This window comes from Ursus americanus, chromosome 5 (assembly GCF_024610735.1).
Source record: "Ursus americanus isolate L20-20 chromosome 5, mUrsAme1.1.p, whole genome shotgun sequence".
Classification (NCBI taxonomy): Eukaryota; Metazoa; Chordata; class Mammalia; order Carnivora; family Ursidae; genus Ursus; species Ursus americanus.
Window position 1 is genome coordinate 56,727,230 of NC_142131.1, and position 9,910 is coordinate 56,737,139.

General features: G+C 42.4%; 1 protein-coding gene across 3 annotated transcripts in view; it reads right to left on the reverse strand.

Annotated features, from left to right (window-relative positions):
* The window catches only part of SMAD5 (SMAD family member 5), a 54,193-nt gene extending 44,999 nt beyond the window's left edge, over positions 1-9,194 (reverse strand). Inside the window, exons 1-2 of one of the 3 annotated variants that reach the window (XM_045794637.2) lie at positions 9,037-9,179; positions 8,008-8,227 (exon numbers count right to left, since the gene is read on the reverse strand). The gene's annotated coding sequence lies outside the window, so the exon portion shown is untranslated. Of the gene's footprint in view, positions 1-5,390; positions 5,514-8,007; positions 8,228-9,036 lie in introns of those variants that run through there. The other 2 variants (XM_045794636.2, XM_045794639.2) reach the window with 2 other exon arrangements.
* Positions 9,195-9,910: the final 716 nt, after the last annotated feature.

A 9,910-nucleotide genomic window follows, 5' to 3' on the forward strand; every position in this document is an offset into this window, starting at 1 on the left:
AGCTCAAGAGTGCTCACTCTCTAAATAAAAAAATAAAATAGAATAATTAAATTAAATTATATAGAGTAAAATACATATACAGCAAGCCCAGAAGGCCAGTAACTGAGCAGGCAGGAATGTGTGCTACTTCTTATGTCAGAACCTGGAGGTCCTTAAGAATGTAAGTATGAACTTATTATCTGCTATCACCTTAGCCTTCTATAGTCTACGTCTGGTTTACGAAGACCTGACTATCTAAGCCTCTCAATTATTTTGTCATTTCTCTGATGACCTCAGAGCTAGAGAGAAAACCAAAGTAACAATAAGACCAAGAAATTCTCGTGTGTTAAGTTCCCAGAAATTCTTCGAGAAACTGCAAACTACTGATGAGACAATAATGCAGAGTACCTAATAAATACAAAGAAAAGCAATGATATCTAGCTATAAATGAAAACACTGTAAAATTAAGAAAGATCATTCATTACAAAAGGATCTAACACATTACAACACACACACACACACACACACACACACACACACGTTAATTCTATTTCGGCTCAAGCATCCCTTCTTCAGGGAAGCCTCCCTAGACGCTGCGTGTACGTAAAATCCCCCTATTATATACACTTAATGCATGTATCATATACTTACAAAGCGTGCTACTTTGAAGCACTTAACATACCTATATTTTTACATTTAACTGTCCAACACGGAAAGAGTGCAAATTCTTCAAGACTATAAAGGAGAGGAACCGTAACTATTTTCACTTACCGCTGAAAGCCCTGTGATACATATGCTCACGAAATATTTGTTTTAACGAATGAAAGAGAATGTGCTAAAAAGGTTTTGAAAGGACCTCAGCTGAAGGGTTGGGGTACTTCTCACTTTCTGCTTCATACAACTCTGTACTTCTTAAAACAAACGTACTTCTTATATTAGTCAGGGGAAAAAAACAAATTTCAAATCAAAGTCCAGCTGTACTTCAGCCATTTTAAAATTCTTACTAAAAAGCAATGAGAAACGAGGGGCAAACACCTTCTGCTCCCAATTCATCTTTCAAAAGCATTTATCTTCCCATACTGGAATGTCTTTTGTACCTCAGAGATTCTACAAACGCCATTCTCTGCCTGAACCACTTTCCTCAAGCCTCAACCACTAATTTCTAAGCTCTCTCATCATTCAGGCTTCAGCTTCAGCTGTCATCCCAGAGACCTTCCCTGATCACCCCATAACCCTTTATAAAGTAGGTTTCCCCCAATCCCTAATCCAATACCATGCTCATCTCCTTCACTCTATGAACCAATGGGGAATTATTTGTTGACTTGATTTTTTCTCTCCCACTAGAATGTAATTTTTAAGAAACAATACTAAGCATATTCAGAGAACTTGTTAAATTTATTCAAGTAATTCATTCAAAAGTATATTTTTTGAGGTAGCATTCTAGGCGCCGGGAACACACACGTGAATAAAGGGGACCAAAACCTTTGTCCTCATGTAGCATTACATTCTAGTAGCGGGAGACAGACAAAAGACAATAAACAAGTGATTATTACAGTTGGGTGAAAAGGGCTATGGAGAAAAATAAAGCAGAGGAACGTAGATGGGAAGTGCTGTGGGAGAGGTGTGATTTTAAACAGGGTTGCTGAACTGGGCCTCACTTGAATAGGTACCAACAGAGTCAAAACTTGAAGGAAATAGGAGCAAGCCAGGCAGGTTCTGTGGAAAATCACGGGCAGGCAAAGGCAACAGGCAATGTAAAGGTTCCAAGATGGGAGCATATCTGGCACTCTGGTAACTGCAAGACCAGTGTAGCCTGAGAATAAAATGAACAAGGTGGGGGAAATAAGAAACGGGGTTAAACAGGTAAGAGACCCGCATATAAGGACACTGACTGTTAAGTCAAATGAGGAGCCATTTGAGAGTTCTCTGATGGAGACATGACAGTTTTGACTAACAACACTAAAGAATTAACTCTGGCTGATGTGTTGAGAATAAATAGTAAGGGTAAAAGTGGGAGACCAGTTCCAAGTTGCAGTCAGCTAAGTGAGAGATGATAATGGCTTAGACCAGAGTGATGGCAGTGGGTGGAGAGAAGTAGACAACTTCACATACATTTTAGGGAATAGTAAATTTCCTGATGGAAGAGATATGGGGAATGTGAGAACAGAAGAGTCAACAATGATTCCAAGGTGTCAGCACCGACTACTGGAAGAACAGGATTTGGGGGAAGGCCGATAGCAAAGCTAAAGGAAGATGAGGAGTTACATTTTACATACATTAAATGTATGAATGAAATGTTATTAAGCTTTACCAGGCTTCCATTTCAAATGAAATCATATGAACATCAAAAACCCAAAGATCCTGTTCTTACCTCCAGCTACTTGAGTAGGACCTCTTCATCAACTCCCATAAAGACATCCACAAATCACCTTCCACACTCCTCCCCAGACACAGACACACACAGGGCTCATGCCCAGACTTGACAAAACAATTCATAGAAACAGCTCCCTCACTTTCTGCCCCAACACCTCTCTAACTGCTTCAATCCAAAATAAAAGGCAAGCAACCAATCCAAAAATTTCACCCAACACTGTCAGCCAAAACAGAACCTGCTGAGCACATCAACCCACGCAAATAAATGCCCATGTGGGTCACAACCCATCAAATCTCAGCCAAACCTGTAGAAAAGAATTACAGATGGAGATGCTAAAGAAAGAAATTTCTTTTTTTTTTTAAAGAAGATTTTATTTATTTATTTGACAGAGACAGCCAGCGAAAGAGGGACCACAAACAGGGAGAGTGGGAGAGGAAGAAGCAGGCTCCCAGCAGAGGAGCGTGATGTGGGGCTCGATCCCACAATGTCAGGATCACGCCCTGAGCCAAAGGCAGATGCCCAACGACTGCGCCACCCAGGTGCCCCTAAAGAAAGAAATTTCTTATAACCATTCCACAAAATTCAGATTCATTAGGTTTGAGATTAGGGCCCTACCTCCCACCATTTTAACAAGAGTCCCAAATATGCAGCAGGTTTCAGAACCAGGGCCCTTAGGATCACCTGCAATGGAGGAAAGTCACTTGCCTATATATACATAGGCTATAAATACATATATATACATATACACATATACATACATATATATACATCTCCAAGGTAACTTTTTTGTGGCTGGTGGGGGTAAAGCTTTAAAAAAAATCCTTCCCTATGTTTCTATTACCAATAGTAGTCACCAAGTATCAGCACCACTAGTGTCAAACCAATCTCAGATCCAGACATACAATTACTAAAACATGTAAGTAAGCCACATCCATGGCAGCAGGCAGAAAAGAGAAACCATGGGCAAGTTGCCTACAAGCTTTCCTAGATTCAGAAATCCCATTCTTTATGGGAACATCTATAAGGAAGAGGGGCTACAATCAAATGGGCATTGAAAAAACTTTCGGTAGAGAAACTGAAATCTCCACTTTTCCCAATCATGGCTCTTAATTTCCAAAGATACTAAAAGTGCTCATAGTGGATTTCAAAGCCATTCAGGAGCTGAACTCATGTTCCCTGACACTTCTCACAGAATAATCTTACACAGTCTCTCTTTGTGCCCACACAAGTCTCTATTTTTTTATCTCCCACATCCAGACTTTTGTTTCCCAGTTTTTAATCACTCTTTAAACTTCACCTGCTCTTCTAAGTCCTCTAATTAAGCAGAGCCTGATCTAGATGTATACTCACCCCCACAGAGCCTGCAAGATTTCCTATATTACTACCAGATGTGCTTGAGTATACTTGTACAGGCTTGTAGGCACAGGAATAGACACAGAGCTGGTCAATCACTACACTGCTTTCCTTTAAATTATAAAATCGTCCAGGGCAGACACCAAATCATTGCACTGTAAAATGTGTCTCAGGAGCACAAAGCACTAACCTGTATACATAATGCTTTAGGAAGATGTTCTCCAGATACCTCATGTGCACCCCCCAGAGTTCAAGTCACAAAGAAGAAAAGGGAGCAAATATGGCTCTGGGTACCTTTTCAGCTCCTGTCATCATTCATTTAATTTACACTTCCACCTCCAAAGAGTGGAAATTAAGCAAGCACTCGCTAAAGTGGGTAAAGAGATGTGAATAAAGGGAAAGAAAACAGAAGACTAGCTTTGAAATATTTCTACAGTACCCCCTTTCCTGGGAACATACAAACCAGAATAACTAGATCTCAGGTTATACAGCCTACCAGTTAGGATGCAAGACAGATCCTAACACATCATGAAAACAAAACTGACAAAACAAAACTTGCCTTGAAAGCACCAACCATATTCTGAGATCATAGTTAAATTTGAAAAGTGTAAGACACTTTTTAGAACTCCAAGTGCTATGCTTAGAGAAAGGTGGGATAGTGACACCAGTTTTTTTCTTACTGTTATTTTCAGCAATAACAAAACACACACAGAAATCATTTTCAGCAATAACAAAACACACGCAGAAATCAAAAGGAAAAATATAGTTAGGATCTCACAACACATCAAACCACTGTCAAATTTTCATAGAGTATACTAGTCTGGAAGTTGTATATACACAATAGACAGAGACTGGTATACCAAAGAATTCAAGAGCAAAACCTGTTTACAAAATGTACTTTAAAGGAGGGCACGTATTGCATGGTGCACTGGGTGTTATACACAACTAATGAATCATCGAGCCTTACATCGAAAACCGGGGATGTACTGTATGGTGACTAACATAATATAATAAAAAATCATTATTAAAAAAAATAAAATAAAATAAAAACAAAACAAAACAAAACAAAACAAAAAAACAAAATGTACTTTAACACTAGCTTCCAAAATCAATTACAATTATAGTACTGCCCATAGAGAACTAATAAAGAATTCCTTCTTCTAAAATAGTATCACAACCAAGTTAGGAATACTATAATAAAAGCAGGAAGAAAAGTCACTTAAACTGCCTCTCTACTATGATAGGACCAAAATTTCTCCACCTAGCTGCCCAAAGCAAAACAAGACAAAACAAAACAAAAAAACAAACCTACCAAAACTTAAAAGCTAGGAACTAGCTTACTATTTCTGAAAAACCTACTATGTAATTACCCTATCTTTTCAAACTTACAAAACAGTAAAATTTTAGAATATGAAGGTGACATACAAAAATGGGAAATATCGTCCTAACAACAATCTATTTCTTAACAATTCTTCAAAAAGAATTGTGTATCTTAAAGTTCCAACTAGTAAACATACCTCTCAGATTCACAGTTCTAGACAATGGCAATAAACTGGATAATCTAGCACTAAAAATTCCAATTCTTTTACTCTATTAGCTTTGGAAGGATAAAAACAAGGTGTGAGAAGCCATGGACAGGCTTCCTGGGGTCATGCATCATCTTTTAAGTGGGAAAGCACCCTACCTCTGTGCAGCCTTCTTGGGTCCTATCCTTCCAGATAACTCTCTTCTCCAGAATATTCGGACTGATAGAGATAAAAATCATCTCTCAGGCTGCGACTATCCTTTATAAAAGGAAATTTTCGTCAATGTCTTTGACTTTACAAGTAGACCAGCAAACCCAGGGGATGTAAGACAGTGGTAACATCTGAAGAAATAAACTATTTTGGCTTCTTCTTTGTGGTTAGTATGAAACACACACACACACACACACACACACACACACACGAGAAGACAGGGAACATGGACCCTCTAGAAGAAAACAGTGAAGTATGATAAACCAAAGGAATAAAGGTAGCTATATCCTAAAGTATACTTAAGCAGGCTCTGAAATTCACCCAAATGTGTGGCTCAGTGCCTAAACCAACATATACATCTGGTAATAATAAACACTGATAAGTCATAAACAAAAAGGGCTTTCTTAATTCAAAAATTCTAGAAACTACTGGTATAACATTAAAATTTACATAAAACCCTATCAAACAATATGTGTGAAACAGATGTTTTTTAAGATAGTATTAGTATTTCAACTTAAATTACTAAGATGAAAAACTGGTATTTTACTGCCTAGTCTTCAGAACACTAAAAAGCCAGTATCTTTGATTTGACCAAGTTACAAATCTGTTTTCAGTAGACAGAGAAAACATATTGCCTCTGTTTAACGCAAAGGACAAAAAAGATCATCACTGCGAATCATAATGTTTGGGTTCATGATGAAAACAGGAAACAGACAGGCTGCCCAGGTATAATTATGGTTATAGTGTAATGTGCCTTCAGGTTCAGCCAAAAATTAAAACCCAGTGAAGAGTAAGCAGAATTTACTTGCCTCTACCTTGCTGTAGAAGGGAACTTTTAATAATACTTCCAGCAACATGTTACATAACCAACAGTAAACAACAATCTGATTCAAACCTCATTAGTAACAACATTCTGCCACTGTCTCCCACTGAAATTAATAGCTGACTTTGCCAGAGGGGAAAGAAAAGCAACACCTATCTACCCATTTCTGTGGCGCCTACCTAGGTGAACCAGACAAGTAGATAACACCACCAAATCTGCACAGAACCTACAAAAATAATTTATTCTTCTCTTTTCCCCAGTTCACTGCTGGCTTTCCTCCTTTTTACCAGACTGTATTATATAGATGCATTTAAAATCTAAGAGGAAAGCGAGCTGAAGAAGTTCACCTAACTTTTATTGCCTATTTTAGCTATTTCAGATCTGAAAGGAATGGAAGGATAAACGATGAGTGAATTTTTGTAACAAAGATACATGGTAACGTTTATGCAATAAAAACAGCTATGTGAAAAAGAACTGCACACTGACTGAGAGATCCGCAATATAGAGGGAAAGAAAGGAGGATGTAATCGTGCAAACAATCAAAACAAAAATTAAATTTTTAAAATCTAAAACGTATTATGTACCACCTTTGTGAAGGTTAAATTTTGTTAAATTGTCTCTTATGAGTTGTTCCCTATTCTTATAATCTCGGGGTTCACCACAGAGGGAAAAAATAGCTACCAAAAAAAAGAGTAAAAGAAAAAGAGGGGGGGGTGCCTGGGTGGCTCAGTCATTAAGCGTCTGCCTTCAGTTCAGGGCGTGATGCCAGGGTCCTGGGATTGAGCCCCGCATCGGGCTCCATGCTCCGCTGGGAGCCTGCTTCCTCTCCCATTCCCCCTGCTTGTGTTCCCTCTCTCGCTGGCTGTCTCTCTCTCTGTTAAATAAAGAAAATCTCAAAGAAAAAGAAAAAAAAGAATTTGTACAAATCTGTAAATAATCCCTTATTAATTTGAACACACTAATTTCCTAACAGTATTCTGATCAATACATGTGAAACTGTCACATTTTGTCTAGGTATTGTTTTCCTTACAACAACCACTACCACATTGACATCTAGCAGAAATTTCACCGTACTTGCAATGTCACTACATCTACTGGTACTAAGGTTTTTGAGCCTTTCAGGTTTCAAATTAAAATTGAAAACTCGCTCTGGGCAATTTGGACTCTAAGGAAATTCAAGTACTCTAGTTTTCAAGAACTTACATTTCTTTTTTTTTTTATTTTTATTTTTTTTAAAGACTTTATTTATTTATTTGACAGAGAGAGAGACAGCCAGCGAGAGGGAACACAACCAGGGGGAGTGGGAGAGGAAGAAGCAGGCTCCTAGTGGAGAAGCCTGATGTGGGGCTCGATCCCAGAACCCTGGGATCACGCCATGAGCGACTGTGCCACCCAGGTGCCCCCTTAAATTTAATTTTTAAAACAGCAACTCAAGCACCCTTTCCTCTCAACTTCTGTGAAGCCAAGCCGCAACCTACCCCTATCCAGCCTTTGTTGCTAGATAAGAGCACTTCTGGCAGTGCTAGGCAACACGCATGATGTGACAAACCCAACCAGACTTCAAAACTTTTTCCACAGAAAGATAAGGTAAACAAGATATACTTAGCACCACACCCATTTAAACGCACAAGCAGCCAGGAATGTCCCACCCACCCCCCCCTTCTAGACCTCCAGCTGGTCAGGAAACAATGTCTCTGCAATCAAGATAGTGATCTGGCCCAGGGTGTTCGGGCATTCCTCACCTCCAGGATGGCCTACAGCTCCATTCTCCAATGCCATCAAAAGCAGAATTGGAACATTTTGTTAGGAATCGGGCACACGTCCAAATACCCGGGCTATCCTTGCCCCAGTTCTTTTTGCAACTAATATCTGGTTTTGGCTACTGAGCATGCTCCGACTTAAGACAGGCGCCACATGGGAGTTTTCAAAGCTTAGGCTCCAAACTCCACGTAATAACAGCAGCTGAAAGGGGAAGAGAGGGAAAAGGGAGGGGGAGAGACCGGAATATGAATTTGAGTGCTGATACTAAAGTGAAAGACCGGACAGAGACCGAATATGATGACGGCAAACAGGCACAGCTTGGCATTCTCCTTGCACCAATGCAGAAGTTCACAAGAAAGGAAAAGAAATTTTTGCAATGGTGAACACTGGCACGGCAAGTGGCAGAAACCAGGTCTAACTACCAGTTGAGTGCAGTAGCAGGTCACAAGTGCCCAGAGTGTAATTCCCACCGATAAGCGTGGATCCTTATCTCTGAAACACAAAGCGACGGCGGCACGGATTCATCAAGCCATTGGACAGCTTTGCAGGGTAGCAGATCAGACGGCTCGACCGACACGGCGATCCTACCAGGGGTGTGACTGAGGGTGGCGCTTAGATGAGGCAGAACAAACCGCTCCTCCGGACCCAAGCGGGGCCGGGGATCCACCCCCCCCCCCACCCTCTGCCCCGAGAGCGTCCGGAGCGCCTCCCTCCACAGTCCGGGCGGCAACGGCCGCGCAGGGAACAAGGCCTGCCTCGGGACGCCCCCGACCGCAGTAAGGCCTCCGCAGCCGTACGGGCGGCCCCATCCTCGACAGCTCGAACCTCGGCAGGCCGGGACTCAGCCTACCTCCCGCCCCGCAGGCCCGGGCGGTTTCTGTTCCGCCCGCGGCCCAACGCCCCCGCCTCGGCCTGACTCCAGCCACCGGGACCTGCGGGCGAGCCGCGTCCCGGAAGAAGGGGCAGCCCCCGGCCCCGCTCGCCCACCCCGGGGCCCCACACTCACTCACCCGCCGGCTGGACACACTCCCCCGGCGCCGGCGCCGCGCTTCCCCTCAGTGCAACTTTATTAGCAGCTCGGCCGCGGGACACGCGCACGGCGCCCGCTCGCCCAGGACCCGGATGAGGGAGGGAAGGAGCCGGGGAGGACGCCGCTGGGGTCTGCGCATGCGCGCGAGAGGTCCAGTGACCGCTCTAAGGGGCCGTGAGGAAGGAAGCCTCCGCGCTTGGCTCCGTGCGGCAGAGCCCGGCTTCCGATCCGCCCAAGGCTCTTATGGCAATGGCCAGGCCCAGGGAGTCGGTGAGCTCCCACCGCCACGATGGCCACTAGTAGTCTCCACTAACCAAAGCAACCCACATTATGAGAAAATAAAACTATTGCCCTCCATAGAGACAATGGCAGATTTTCTCAGTCATATAAAAACTGTAGAAAAATCTTCAGACACGAGTTTGCTACTTTCATTGATTTTTTAAGTAACTATATAAGTGAAGAGAATCCTCTATGAAAACAAGCTTCAAAACAAACTTCTGAGAGCTTACTAGATGCAGCCCTAAGACCCCTCCCATATGGAAATCTTGGCAGCCTCTGTTCTCCCCAACCCTTCTGGCAGAGCCTGAACTTGGAGTTTCCCAAATTAGGACTGTCCTTGTATTGGGAGAGCAACCCCAATAGTTAAAGATACACACATGCTTCTGGACAGGTGAGGCCACTGCCTTGCCCAAAGGTTACCTGTAGGCTGGTATCCCTCCCCTCCGCCTCCTGGGGCAAGAACCTGTCTCTTCCGTAGTAGTCAATCGGGGCTCTTCTCGTTGCTCTTTTCCTCAGAATTCCCCCAAAGCGTCAGCATTTGATATGATACGTGGTACCACCTAGGGAGTCCAGTT